Here is a 15,823-nt window from a genome sequence, read left to right as displayed (position 1 = left end):
AAAAACACTGCTGAAACAAGGAAGAGACTCCATTGGACCTTGTCTCTATGATAATAAATGTATATGGAAGTACGGTTATCTTGGGTAGTTAAAGTCAAAAACGCCACAAATGCACTAATCCTAGTTTCTTTGGTCTTGGCCTGAGGAGTATTTTATCTGATCCATAAATCTTTTCTAGTTGCTTTTCCACCTCCAAAGTTCCATCTGGGCTGCCATCATCAATAATGACTATTTCATAGTCATAACCACTTTCAGTAAAGTATTTCACTAACAACCAAACAATAATAGGCAAATTATCTCTTTCATTGTAAGTAGGAAGCAACTGTCATTCCTACTTACAATGAAAGAGATAATTTGCCTGTTATTGTTTGGTTGTTAGTGAAATACTTTACTGAAAGTGGTTATGACTATGAAATAGTCATTATCGATGATGGCAGCCCAGATGGAACTTTGGAGGTGGCAAAGCAACTAGAAAAGATTTATGGATCAGATAAAATACTCCTCAGGCCAAGACCAAAGAAACTAGGATTAGTGCATTTGTGGCGTTTTTACACTTCAACTACCCAAGATAACCGTACTTCCATATACAGTTATTATCATAGAGACAAGGTCCAATGTAGTCTCTTCTTTATTTCAGCAGTATTTTTAACTGTTTTGGTTTGTTGTTGCTGCTGCTGGATTGTTGTGGATTTATACACGAACCAAAAACAACTTGATTGTATTAGAATAACATGTAAACTACTACATGCTTTTGAAATAATACTGAACGTTAAGTTTGAAGACTTACTTTTGAATCCTGATTGGAAACTTATATATAAAATAAGAGCATTGTTACTGTGTTAAGCATGTTATGAAATTTAGATGTGTAGATAACAATATTTTAATACACATTTTCACATATTTACTTTTACATTTTACTTTTTAGCTGATTATATTTTTCTTTTAAGCTATGTAAATAACGTTATACTGATTTATAGGTTAAGTGAGATTAGTCTAAACACTATTCACAAGGTTAGACGGTTTGTCTGGGTAGTTTTACTAGTCAGGCAAAGAGATATTTTACCTCATAGAGATAGGGATTATATTATACGATTTGAAATCATAAGATTAGAAGTTCATTTTTTCTGTTATAATGGTTTGGTGTATACAGGAAATATACAGAATACATATATGAAGAAAGAATCAAAGCATTTCTATAAAACAAAACCAAGGGTCAAAATTGCTTCCATAAACTCTCATACAAATCAAACATAAAGTAAGATATGAAATGTTTATCTATAAATGTCAATGGTCTGAACAATAGTAACAAGAGGAGAAATTTATTCAAATATATAAGCTTACATAAGCCACAAATAGTATTTTTACAAGAGACACACTTGTTAGACATAGATTTTAAACAATATTAATATTAACAACTACACAGTACTAGCAAGCTCTCAATATAAACAAAAGAAAAGAGGAGTAGCCATATTAATCAGTAGTGAAATCATATCTTCCAGAATAATTAACACCTATTGTGATACAGCTGGTGTGTTTTGTCTAGTGTCTATGGAATTAAATAAGAAAATCTATACTTTATTAAATTTATACTGGATACCAGAAGTTGGACTAGAAACAGTTAAGCATCACTTTGAAGAAATACTCCACTTAGCCAAAGGTAGCCAGATAATAGCAGGAGATTTTAACTGTATAATAGATGACAAGGACACAAATTCAAAAACAGGAAGAAGAAAACTACCTATTTCAAAGGCACTTTTAAAATTCATAGACACAATGTGCATAAAAGATATAAATGAATTTGCTGACCCAGACTCGTGAATGTATTCCTTTTACTCACATAGGCATAGAACTAACTCTAGAATAGACAGGATATACATATCTAATGATATAATAACAAAAATTAATGAAGTTAAAATAATAAATTGTCCACTATCTGACCATAATGCTCTAGTTTTTGAGATAGAACTTAAGCATACAGATACAAATCCCATCACAAGAATACCCACTTACATCACAAAATTAACAGAGTTTAATGAATTATTTGAGAAATAAATTAAAACATTTCTAGACTTAAACATAACAGAAGACATCTCTGAAATATATATTTGGGACTCATTAAAACTATATATATATATATATATATATATATATATATATATATATATATATATATTTATATGGGAAGGTATTATCTTGGTACATTAACAAAAGGAAAACCTGGAATAAAGATTTGTTAGAATTGCAAGAGAAAGTTGATAAACTGAAGCTGGAAGTTCAAAAAGGAAATGCAGACTTAGTTCAGGAACTATTACAAACCAATAGTAAATATGAAGAAATATTACATCATACGATTATGATTAATCTAGAGAAAATAAAATTAAATTCTTATTCTACAACTCCAAAGCATCAGAAACAATCAGCAAACAGTACAAAAGAATAATCAAATCTAAACAAATTAAAGAAATGTATATACCTAATATTAAGAAAAAAGTAACAGATCTAAATAATATTTTGGAAGTATTTAGACAACAATACAACTCCGATAATTCTTTAAATTCTCAAGAAATACCCACTAAAGATATAGAAAATTACATTGAAAATAAAATTTTTACTAGGTTAACACAAGAACAAATAGGCACTATAAGTAATTCAATTACTATGATGGAAGTGAAATCGCAAATTAAAAAACTTAAAGTAAATAAAGCACTTGGCCCAGATAATATATTATCTGAACTGTATAAATTAATCCCTAATCAGGCTATATCCTTACTTTTGGAAGTATTTAACATAGTAAAACAAGATATAAATATCCCACCCTTCTTGAAATATTCACTGATATCCCTTATACTTAAGGAAGGCAAAGATGAGAAACAATGTCCATCATATAGACCAATATCATTGTTAAACATAGATTATAAAATACTCATGGCAATATATGCAGACAGAATCAAGGACTTTCTTCCCATGTTAATCCATGAAGACCAAACAGGCTTTATCAAAGGAAGAAATACATATGACAACCTTAAAAGAATTTTGACATTAATAGATTATACTAAACAAATACATTTTGATTTAAACATAATTTGTCTAGACATTAACAAAGCCTTTGATTCTGTTAACTGGAACTTTCTAACATTAGTCTTAAAAGGATATAATTTTCCCACAAATGTTAACACTCTCATCCAATCATTGTATAAAGAATCTACAGCATATGTTAAATTAGGATCATATAGATCAGGACCTATACAAATTAAAAAGGGAACTAAACAAGGTTGCCCTTTATCACCACTGCTATTTGCCTTAATAATAGAACCTTTTGCAAATCAAATTAGGTCAAACAATAAAATTAAAGGAATATATATTAACAAAACTTTGAATTCCAAACTACAACTTTTTTGCTGATGACATACTTCTAACCATTTTGGACAGTAACATATCGTTACAGGCTTTATTTAATGACATAAAAGACTTTCAAAGTGTCTCAAGTTTACACTTTAATGAAAACAAAACGAAATTAATGTCATGCAATACCAAAAAGAAACATATAAACAAAAAATATTCCAAATTCCTATCAGAAGGCAACAAAATATTATATTTAGGTATAGATCTGCTTGATGATTTAACAGACTCACTTATATTTAATTATAAAAAAAAATAGATAAAATAGAGCAAGCAATATCTAACTGGAACAAACATATATTCACAAAGGGAGACAGACTATATCTTATTGTCAGTCATTTTTACCAAGATATTATATCTAATACAAAGCTTTTCATTGCCACCTCCCCAGGATATCATCCAAAGATTTAACAAATTAATACTAAACGTCTTGTGGTTCCAGAATAAACCTCAAATTGCTTTAAACAAACATCTACCAAATTGGGAAGAAGGAGGAATTAATCTTCCAGACATTGAGACATATATTATATCATCTGTGGTCAAAAATATAACCTTATGGTTAAATACTCATTATATGCCTATTTGAAAACAAATGCATGAACACATTTATATAGAACTTAGTCAAAATCTTAGAAAAGACTGTTTAACCATCATACCATCATCACTAGTCTGGTTGTTAAAAGCTCACCTAGTAGGGAAAAATAAAAGAAATAAATTGCCTTCAAATATATAAATATTACCTTAACAACTTTTTAAAAATATAAAAACAAAGTCCCATATATTAATTCTTGTTTTTTTTCTGACCTTTCCAATATTGATATCAACTGGTAGAACAAGGAAAAATATTAACTAATGATCAAATAATTATCAAATATAATATAAATAATGATTCATGGCTACTTCTACAAAATCTAAGACAATACCTTATAAATAGAACTGAACAAATGCAAGTAACAGTCAGACAAACTGTTCCAGAATTTATTGAATATCTTATAATGATCACAAATAAACCTTATCAAGGTAATGGTTACCTGTCTAATATTTACAAACGTATTTAAGAAAAACAAAAGTCTATTCTGTAGGTAACTACTGGGATTACTATACACAGATAAACAACTACCCTCCTAATGAAGAAGAGAAAAATATTATCTTAAAATCATCAAAACAATCAACTTTGTCAATATATTGGCAGTTATTTACTTGGAGATATTTAAACAGAAGTTTGTACACACTGCACAAATTAGCCAAATTATTTGTTAGTGAAGATAAATGCTGGAGATGTCAAACTGAAATAAGAGCTGACTGGCAACATATTTTCTATGAATGTAAGTGTCTCACATTGTATTGGAATTTTTTTTTTTTCAGATTGTCTTCAATGATAATTATCAATTAACAAAATCAATGATATTATTCAACACCCCAATCCCGGATTGCATGCCAAAAAAAAGATTTCAAGATAATATGGGCACTGATGGCAGTTTCATGTAAAATATATCACCATACACTGGAAAAGCACATCTTCTCCCACGTTTAAGGAGTTTAAAAACCTACCCTTGACGGTTGGACATATGGAAACATCTACACTAAAGAACAGAACAACCAGACCTACATCACTTTATAACTCTTGGATGAAAATACTGGAAATATTTGCGAAAATGGACAAAGATTTATGAAATCATGTATCATTCTTCACAATCTACTTAAATGTATTATTGCTTTTTCCTGTATAGACACTAATGTATATAGTTAAATAATGTTCTGATATTTATAGGTTTTAGAATTGTATATATGTTTTTCATTTTGAATTTATCTAATGTCTGACAAAATATCATACTTCAAAATAAAAAACTTTAAAGTAAAAAAACAGAAAAGTAAAAAAAAAAAGAAAAGAAATCTTAAATATCTGTAGAAACAGTCAGATAGTGGTAACAGGTATTTTCTCCACAGGTCTTACAGGTAAAGAAATGTTTGTAGTAGCTGATTGAAGGTACACAATCCCCCACTCTGGAATTATAGATAAACTCAATGAACTAGGTTCTAAATCCCTGTGTCAGAAGAAGGGTTGCCAACTGGCTGACTGACTGAACCCACACTGTGAAAGTAGCAGACTACAAATCCGACTTCAGACCAGTGACAAGTGGAGTACCACAGGGTTCAGTCCTGGGGCCTCTCCTGTTTGTTATCTACTTTGCTGTAGTACAGGCTAACACAGAAGGTCTTTGGCTGATGAAGTTCGCAGATGACTGCAAACAAAGAGCCATAATCAAAAATCCTAATGATGTGGACATCCTACAAAAGGGCCTCACTGAGACAGATGCCTGGTGTCAAAGCCATGGCCTCATGCTCAATGCCAAAAAGTGCATTGTCCTCCCCTTTGGCAAAAACTCTGTAACCATGAGCTACCACATAGGTAGTAGTCTACTTAACACCAAAAGTGTGTAAGAGATCTTGGGACACAGGTGAACAGTAGTCTCTCCTTTGATAGTTACATCGCCACAGTAGTCAGGAAATCTTTCTATGTGGCGCACCTCATCACAAAAGGTTTCTCATGCAGGAAAAAAGAGGTCATTGTTCCCCTTCTACTCATCACTCATTAGACCCATTATAGAGTACAACACCCCTTTTGGTATGTACCTCAGAAGACATCTACAGCAAGTGGAATGGCCACAGAAATACCTCACAAAGGGGATTACTGGCCTCAAACAGATGCCCTATGCAGACCATCTCAAAAAACTCCAGCTTTACTCCGTCGCATATCGTCTACTCAGAGGCGATCTCTGCCTAACATACAACCCAAACCCAGAGCTGTTGGACATGCTCCACTTAAAGAAATCCCAATCCCTCCAAGCTACATGCTCTAGGGATGTAACCCTTGTCACTACAATAAACTGAACATGCTGGAGGGATAGATTCCTGTCCCAGAGACGTCCCATACTCTGGAACAAACTACCTATCTATATCAAACAAAGCTCCTCATTAGCATTCTTCAAGAAAAATCATGATGATTGGATGGGAAATAGGAAATACACCCCAGGAATCACCTTTGTGACTAGGCTTGACAGGGGCACAGGAAAATAATTTTCTTGGATGGCAAAAGCCAGCTTACCTTTTTGGCTAGGCTTATATAGACCCTAGGGCCAATAGCCTAGTACCTACCTATGAACCAATAATACACCATGTAAAACTGTCCCACTGTCCAACCCCATGCCTGCAAAGGACAGCAGGATAGGTACATACATCATGCTCTCTTCCCGATACATGTCTTTCAAGTATCATGCTGTCATGGCTAGTGGTCACTGCCGCCAATCATCTTGGACACAGATGGAAATCCAGGTAAACTATACTAGTAACAGACTCACACAAGATCATCGCAGGTTACCTATTCTTTGTCAAGTATGTAATCCTGACGTGTACAATCCCCCTCAAGTAAAGTAGCCACAGTATACCCAGTCTGCCCCATACCATTACAGGTTGACAGTCTAACAGGTATGTATGTGCCACAGAAGCTATGGCCCATAGGTAGATGTAAACTGAGGGCAGACCTGTACAGTATTGAGTAGTACTGTTGTGCAAAATAGAATACATTTGTTAATGGACTTTTTATTCTCTACCCCAACCCGTCATCTGCATCAGTAATTATTATTCATATACTATGGGTATGTTGTTCTCAAAACCTATTGTTCGGGCATGTGTTCTAATATTGTTCATATATTTCATTGGTTGCAATATTAACATACCTTGTTCAAATACCATTATTAATGGCCTGTTGCCATCAATATAACTTGCATGCTGTTAAAATGGTTACTAATGTTCCATTTATGCATGTTTTCTGTTTGTTATGCCACTACTTCAAATCTGTTAGTTTAGGTTAATGGGAACACCTACGCCTGCAGTTATAACTAATTTTGAAATGTGTTGTTCTTGACTAACCAATATATCTTAAAAACCCACAACACCATAGCACATTTGGGAAGGCAGATCCCAATGGATCCAGCTGTCCTACCCCATCTGGCCATAGCACTGGGCCCAAGCATGTCTGGGACCCAACCCAGCACATCCTCCTCCACTGATCCTGCACCACCTTTGGCTGGAACCGCCTCAGGGGATGGAGCCCATAGAATGGGTGTATGGTGCGCAGCATCATCCACTCTAAGTTGGGTGGGCAGCTGTGCCAGATGGAGGTCTGCCTGATGCACCTTGAGGGGCAGGCAGCCCATCTTGTCCAGCCCCCAGCACTACCACCTTTGGGGCAGTGAAAGTGTAGTGGTGACTTCCAATGGGTGGGGACCTCAGTCCCACTTTATCCATTTGGGGGCTCATGGGCCTCTGGTTCTCAACCACCCTCCCCATCCAAGGTGTTTACCTCCCTCATGTGTCATATACCACCTCTGTCTGCTGTCTTGTTTGTCTTGTCTGTTTGCAAATACTACCTATCCTACCCAAACTACCTCCCCAAACATACCTACAGTCCTTCCCCAACATCCCATTTTCACCTAAATAAAAAATGGCATCTGTCCCACAAAAAAATCATTGCCCCATACATAGCTTTACATTTCACCCCCATGTACAGTGAAATTAATCAATCTACCCGCAAATTATTCTACAAATGTCTGTTGCCAACACCCTTCTCTGTGAGGTGTGCGGCAGTAAATTCCAAATTCTGCACATCATCCACAGCTGTTGCTGCAGAAGAAATGTAGAGCTATGGTCCTTTCCTACTGCCATCCTGCACATCCCTAGGCTGGCTTACCTAACGTTTTACCCCCTGCTTGCCCCCATTTGGCCACTTTCCTTACCTTTTTTTTTCTTTTCTTTAATTAAAATTACCATAAGAAGACTTAACTGTCTGTTAGCATTGCTTAGCTTGATGCATAACCATGCAGACCCCCTTACAACTGCTTAAAGGTTCTTTAATCGCACTGTCTCCATCAGCCCTTGTTGTGCACAGCACCAAAATAAACAGTGCTGCCAAGTCTCAAAACCAGGACCCCATACATTATAGTCAGAGCAACATACCACTACACCATTTGAGCTGCAAGACTTCCTGATGCTTTTTCAAACATATCATGCAGTACAGTCATTCAACAGTAGGGAAAAAAACTCTGTGGAATCAGTCAGGTCTTGTACATATACATATATGTGTGTGTGTGTGTGTGTGTGTGTGTGTGTGTGTGTGTGTGTGTGTGTGTGTGTGTGTGTGTGGAGATACATATATGAAAACATATATACATAACACACACACACACATATATATATATATATATATATATATATATATATATATATATATATATATATATATTTATGTATGTATATAATATGTAGTGCAGCCATACCTCAGAACCATACCTCACAACCTCTTAGTGCATGAAATCTGGACAAAAGCTGTCAAAATGGGCGGACAATAGACAGAAAATAGGGACATATTTTAAATATCATTCTTATAAACTTAGTTGCTAGAGTAGCAGGGTTTATTGCAGCATACATTTTCCGTAGGATATGAGGTCTGACACTAAAATGTATGTCATTATTTACTGACAGAAATCCTCAGATCATCACAGTGATTTACCAGAAAAATACAAAAAATTTGTGAAACTGAACAAAATTATGAGCCAAAAACCGGGACATTCTGTGACAATCCATGCATGTGAGAGGTATGCTCAGAACCCCTTAGTGCAATGAATCTGGAACAAGCCTGACAAAGTGGGGGGACAAAGGCATGAAAATAGGGACATATCTGAAATACTTGAGTAGATAAGCTGAGAAAGTTGCTGTAGTAACACCGTCTGTTCTAACATATATTGTCTGAAATATCACAAGTCCAGGACTCAATTGCTTCTCATTAGTTAATGACTTCAGTCTGCACATCACCCCACTGATTTGCCAGAAATACACAACAGTTATGGGGACCAGACCAAAGATATGAGCCAGACAACTGGACATCCTACTAATATGTGGACATAACATAACATTATGGAAACTACACTGAGCTGCCAAGCATGTCACCAAGCACCATCCAAACTACAGTCAGACTGACACAACTCTACCCCAAATCAGCTATGGGGAATTACACATGCATTTGCCAAAAGATCAGGCACTACAGGGATGTAACAGTAATGAAAAACAGACACTGGTGTGAAAGTGCATACCCACAACCAATTGCACTGCAGTCACAGTGACATACCGGTAAGCCAACTGAACAATGCAGTATAATGACTGTATGAACAAATATATCCTGTTTTCCACTCACACACTACCCCTACATATACTGTCCCAAGTCACAGTGTAGTAGGTATCCTGAACTAGTACAGGACCTGTCTCAGTCTGCCCCTAAAAACATATACAGCTGATAAACCACCAGAAACTGGAGCAGCATGCACAGTCAGATAGAAAATGACCCATGACACTCACATCTACCCCCCTCTCTACAGAGACCAACTAACATTTACACACTACACTGTTACAAAATCCTGTCAGGTTTACAATGGCCAGTCATACACAAACCTCTCAAATGTACAGATTCCCACAGAATGTCCAGGCTTTGGCCTCATATATATGGCCTCTTCCACATTCCTCATAACACCTTCACTGGGACAATATCAGGAATGAAGGCATTAAATAATCATATACCATACTTATCAACCTTTCAGTGCATGACATCTCGACAAAGCTTGACATAATTGGAGGCAGAGGGCCGAAAACAGGAGCATATTTGAAATATTGCTGTGTAAACAGAGAAAGTTTCTAGTGTAATAGGGTTTGTTGTAACATATCTTATCTGAGGGATATGAAGTCAGAAACACAAATGGATGTTAGCATTTACTGACTGCAATCCCGACAGTATTCTACTGATTTGCCAAAGACAAAAACTGTCTGAGGAACAGACCAAATATAAGAGTCAAACCTCTGGCCATTTGGCAGATAGCCCTACAATTGAGAGTTATATCATCCACATAACACTGTCAGACCTGAAATCATGCAGAAAATGCATGTGCACACAAGGTCTGTTAATCTTGCATTATTCCAACTGTATAACAGCAATACTTACATTCTGTCCCCAAGTCTGGAACCTTGTCCCCCATTTTGTTAGGCTGTCTCCACATGTTGTGTTGTAAGAGGTATTTACACCTACCCTCTGTGATGCTGTAGTTCACACACCTCCATATTGACATCCTCACAGGCAAGTAATAGGGTAACATCCACATGAAGTACTCGATTATAGGAGTGTGTTGACATGCCATTGGCTACTGGAATAACAACACAGCTGCTCTGCATGCAATTACCAAGTGGGGACACCAGTTGGTGCACAGACCATCACCTGCTCATGAGCATTACCTACAATAGGCAAGCTGCTGTCTATGCAAAAATGGTCTATACCTCTACATCTGTAGACAAAGAGAGAGAGAAAGAAAGAAGGAGCATAAAAGAAACAAACAAATGAAATGCAGGAATACTTGGGGAAAAATGTTATGTCAAACAAGTAAGCATGTAATGGAATGCAGTAGGGTGTATGCAATATTGGGAAAAGGGAAGTTAAACAAACATGTCTCAACAAGACTTGCTGTAGTGACATATTGCTGAACACCATCTATGGCCATAGCATCTGGGTATCTCTGCAGTGACATACATCACAGTTCAGGCCCCTAAGTCACCCAAGGAAAGGATGACTCAAAATGAGTACTACTGGAAAACACGGACTGTGACACTGCTAGGCAAGCTACTGGGATGTTGTAAATATCCATATGTTACTTGTGAATATAACCGTGATACACATTTGTCTTAAAAATCTAAGAGACCTATACACGGTATGTGCATAGTAAACTACTGTCACAGAAGTGTGTTTTGTACTGCATGTCATATACTGAGCTCATACCATTAAACTGTCCAGTGTTCTGCACACTGACCATGTGTGCCTCATAGTTGTAGTCATTTCCTTATAGAGTTGTGTTATATCTGGCAAATCATTGGCAAATCTGTGAAGACTGACATCAGAACATAATAAAATACATATGAATGTCAGACATCCTCCAGGGTATTTCTGTGAATGCAAAGTCTACTGTGGTATCAACTGACTTAAGTGTGTTGCAGCAATATTAGTAAGCTGTCACTAATTCTGGGCCATTCCCACCCCCCCCCCCATTCATGTGTGCCATCATCCAAATGTCCTGCTCTAACAAGTTGAGAGGTATGACTGAGCAACAAGTGTGTAAATACAGTGTGCCATACTGACATAGAACAGAGATGTATATCAGGTATTACCTGTGCACATGTATGCATGAGTAGGTGTAGCTGGCAGCTTCAAAACAACAGACATGCAAAACATCAGGTAAATAATGTGTACATATTGTACATGTGTGTAATCATAGTTTCCATGCATCCAACTGATATAAATGTCTACAGCTACTGGTTGTTGCATTGCCGTGACACAAAAATAGGTACTAGAATAAACATGATTATCAGGTTGAAATTGAGAAGTGTCCAACCGTGTTATGACCTCATATCAATGCCTAATACAAACAGCTATATGAGCAACTACATAGCTGCATAGGTTCATCAATACCTGTCTCATAAAACCTGCCTCTATTAAGGTAGAGTAATCCCCTTTGGTGAACAGCAGCAATACAAAAACCACAGGATAGATCACTATAGTTGCTGTACAGGGCCAAGTAGGAGCAGGCACTGACTTGGAAGCAAGTCCACCTTTGTCTGAACAAGCATACAAGGTCACAGGTGAATCACTGTAAGGCTAACTATGAGTACTAATAGGACTCATCCACCAAGGCCAATCACAAGGCCATCATCACATATGTCTTCAATCTCAGAGGCAACAAACCAACCCACCCTGTACTGGTGTGCAATAACACTTCATACACACATGCCATAGCTATAGCCAACCTGCTGCAGACAGTTTAAGTGAAAACATCACCCCCCTGTCCCCCTATCAGTATAGGTGGATATACCCAGCACCCACACCCCTCCCCTCATCATCAGGGAGCAGGTCCATAATGCCTACTCAAAGGCAGCAAAATTAAGCATCCATGGGACCTGATAACATCCCTGTCTGCATCCTGCATGAACTCAGGCATGTGCACCCAGCTCCATTACAAACTGTAGCCAAACAAAGTCTGAGCATCATCGACATCCCATCTGCATAGATGACACCCACTGTCATCCCTGTACACAAAAGTGAATGATGAATTGAGGAATATGCAATTTACTGGCCCTCATGGGGGGGGGGGCATGACATAAAAGGACCAGGAGTGCAATGCAAGCTCATACTGTGCTGATAGATGACAGGGGTATGATCTGGTCATACGTGGTGGTAAGTGCTAATCAATGTTGATGTGCAGGTTCTGTAAATAATGTTGACCAATGTATGAGGCCCTATAATGTGTTTCCTTGTTTATGTCTTCCAGGTAACATGCAGCGTGCCAGACAGCTGCCATACTCAGATGAAGAGACGTCATCTATCATCAACTCCATAGTGCAACACCATGGGGTGATGTTTGGCTGTTGCCAAATGCATCTGCAGGAGCAGACCACCTTGTGGGATGACCTCGTCTATAGGGTAAACAACATGGGTCAGCATGCACAGACTTACGAACAGGTCAGGCATTGGGCTGCTGACTTTATCTGCCATGCCCACAGAAGGGCTGCTGCCATGGCCAGGGACGGCACAGCCACAGGTGGGGGGGGGTCTTGCTATGCAGGCCCCACTTACAACTAGGGAGGAGCTCTTTGCCAACCTTGGGGCACCCACCACACAACAGCAGACTCAAGACACCCACATTGTGGAGGTGGGTAGCACACAGACATCAGACGAGGAGCATGCAGGTAAGGTCCCAGTGAACAAATACTACTGTAGCAGCCATACTGGCCATCTAGATGCATATGTCAGGTCAAAATGCAGTTGTGGGTGGGGTTTTGTAATGCAAAGAAGTGCACATCTACGGTTAAGAACAGCAAATTGTGTAGAATCAGAGCTTGTACTGTACATGTGCAGAAAAGCAGCATTCATCTTGTACCAATGCCACATGTGAGTCTGCTGACAATACCTCTCTCCCACAACTGCATAGGTCCCTCTGTTCTGGATGTGGGATAGCAGCCTGAAGCTGGTGAGTATAACATTTTCCTGTTGTAGCTCACCAATATCCCAGGCGTGTTAAGGACATGCATTTTTCCATGCACACAACTGTCGCTCTTAGCCATATTGTGATATATGCATGTTCACTTGTGGTGGGGTTAACTGCATTGCATTACAGTCATCATCACAGGGGCCTATTTACAGGAGCTGTAAGATATTTGTAGCATATCTCACAACCTCTCAGTGCAAGAAATCTGGAAAAAGACTGCTAAAATGGGGGGACAAGTGGCTAGGAAAGGTGTACACACCCCTGTTAAAATGGCAGGTTCTTGTGATGTACAAAAATGAGACCACGATAAATGATTTCAAAACCCATCCCACCTTTAATGTGACCTGTAACCAGTACAATTCAATTAAAAAACAAACAAATCTGTTATGGGAACAAATATGAAAAATAAGTAAGTACAATATGCTGGATGCATAAGTGTGCACAGCCTTAAACTAATACTTTGCTGAAGCACCTTTTGAACTATTTACAACATTAAGTCTTCTTGGGTACACCCCTGCCATCAATTAAAGAGACTCTGATTAATACCTAATAAAGGTCAGCTGTCTTAGTAGGATTTCCCTGACATTTACTCAGTTGCCTACTACAAGAAAAGCCATGGTTCACAGTGAGCTTACAAAGCATCAAAGGGATCTCATTGTTGAAAGGTATCAGCCAGGAGAAGGGTACAAAAACATTTCCAAAGCATTGCATATACCATGGAACACAGTGAAGACAGTCATCTAAAAGGGGAGAAAATTTTGGACAACACTGTTGTTGCAAAGAAATGGACATCCCTCCAAATCTGATGAAAAGATAAGGCAAACACTGGTCAGGGAGGCTGCCAGTAGACCTACAGCAATACTGCAGGAGCTGCAAGAATCTCTGGTAAGTACTTGCTATGTACTACATGTGATGACAATCTCCCCTATTCTCCATATGTGAGCCCTATGGGGTAGGGTTAGAATATGGAAGCTTTTTCTCACACAGAATAAAATACAGGTCTGGCTAAAATGTGAAAACAATATGTCAAGTCCCCCAAAAGCATATGGAAAAATGTGTTATGGTCTAATGAGACCAAGGTTGAAATGTTTGGCCACAATTCCAAAAGGTACGTTTTGTACAGAAACAACACTTCGCATCACCAAAAGAACACCATCCCCACAGTGAAGCATGGTGGTGGCAGTGTCCTGCTTTGGGGTTGCAGTTATAGGTCACATCAAAGTTGGTAGTATTTTTGAAATGATTTAATGTGGTCTCATTTATATATCACACAAACCTGGCATGTTAACAGGGGTGTGTACATTTATTATATCCACTTTAAGCTTGAAAGTTGTTAGACTAACTGGATTTGTTCTAACATACATTTACTGCAGGCTTTGAAGTCTGAACTGAAATGTATGTCATTAATTAGTGACGTCATTCCCCAGATCATCCCAGTAATGTGCCATACAAACACAAGATTGTTCAAGAACAGACCGAAAATATGAGACAGACATGTAGACATTATGCAAAAGTCTGTACAGTTGAGAGGTATGTTATGTAGGAGTTGCCAATGTACTGTACAGGTGAACAGCAATAATGCGTACATGGGTGCAGTGTGTGCTAGGTGCAGGTCCATCACCTACTAACACTACTCAAGTGTCACAGAGGTGTATATTAGTAGTGACATTAAGTGGAAATGGCTGCACTGCATGAAGTTGAGGGACTCTCCAGAGTGTGTATGTTGTGGTCTGACTGTGTGTCGTGCATGTCACCATTTAGATATTGTGACTTCTGTGTAATGCTTTTGTGCCACCTCATCTGTATGTGTCTGTGTTTTTGTGTCCATGTGTGCATGTGTGTGTGTGTGTGTGTGTGTGTGTGTGTGTGTGTGTGTGTGTGTGTGTGTGTGTGTGTGTGTGTGTGTGTGTGTATACCAGCATACATTATAGTGCAGGCATTAATTTACATATGTTGTCTTCCCCTCACTGGTGGACATAGTGGTGGTGGTCCCTCCTGCTCAGAACCTGATGTCAGTGTTGAGTGTTTCTGCAGACTCTGACAATGATGGTAGTCTTAGCGAGACACAGGTGGAGTTGTCAGGGACTGAATCTGTGCCATCAGTTGGCATTCTACTGTCACCCACAATGTCCCCACACACAGTCACAATGCCCACACATACCGTGTCCCCAGCAGCCACAGATAATTGACAGTTGGCAGGTGGTGGCATGGAACAGGGTAATATGGTGTGTATGGTAAGTGTGAGTGTAGATTCTAGCCATAGCCAGAGTGAAGCTGAGGTTCCACACAAG

The 15,823-nt window shown here is 38.1% G+C and overlaps 1 long non-coding RNA gene across 1 annotated transcript; it reads left to right on the top strand.

Moving 5' to 3' along the window:
• The first annotated feature begins 367 nt into the window (after positions 1-367).
• Positions 368-13,296, top strand: LOC122798866. The gene is made up of 3 exons (XR_006364319.1): positions 368-531; positions 10,928-10,931; positions 13,285-13,296. It is a non-coding gene; the product is annotated as an uncharacterized LOC122798866 (long non-coding RNA).
• Positions 13,297-15,823: the final 2,527 nt, after the last annotated feature.

Source organism: Protopterus annectens, chromosome 3.part1, assembly GCF_019279795.1.
Source record: "Protopterus annectens isolate FY-2018-M chromosome 3.part1, PAN1.0, whole genome shotgun sequence".
In the NCBI taxonomy this organism is placed as follows: Eukaryota; Metazoa; Chordata; order Ceratodontiformes; family Protopteridae; genus Protopterus; species Protopterus annectens.
Note: the sequence above shows the minus strand (reverse complement) of the source record. Positions and strands in the feature narration are given on the sequence as shown.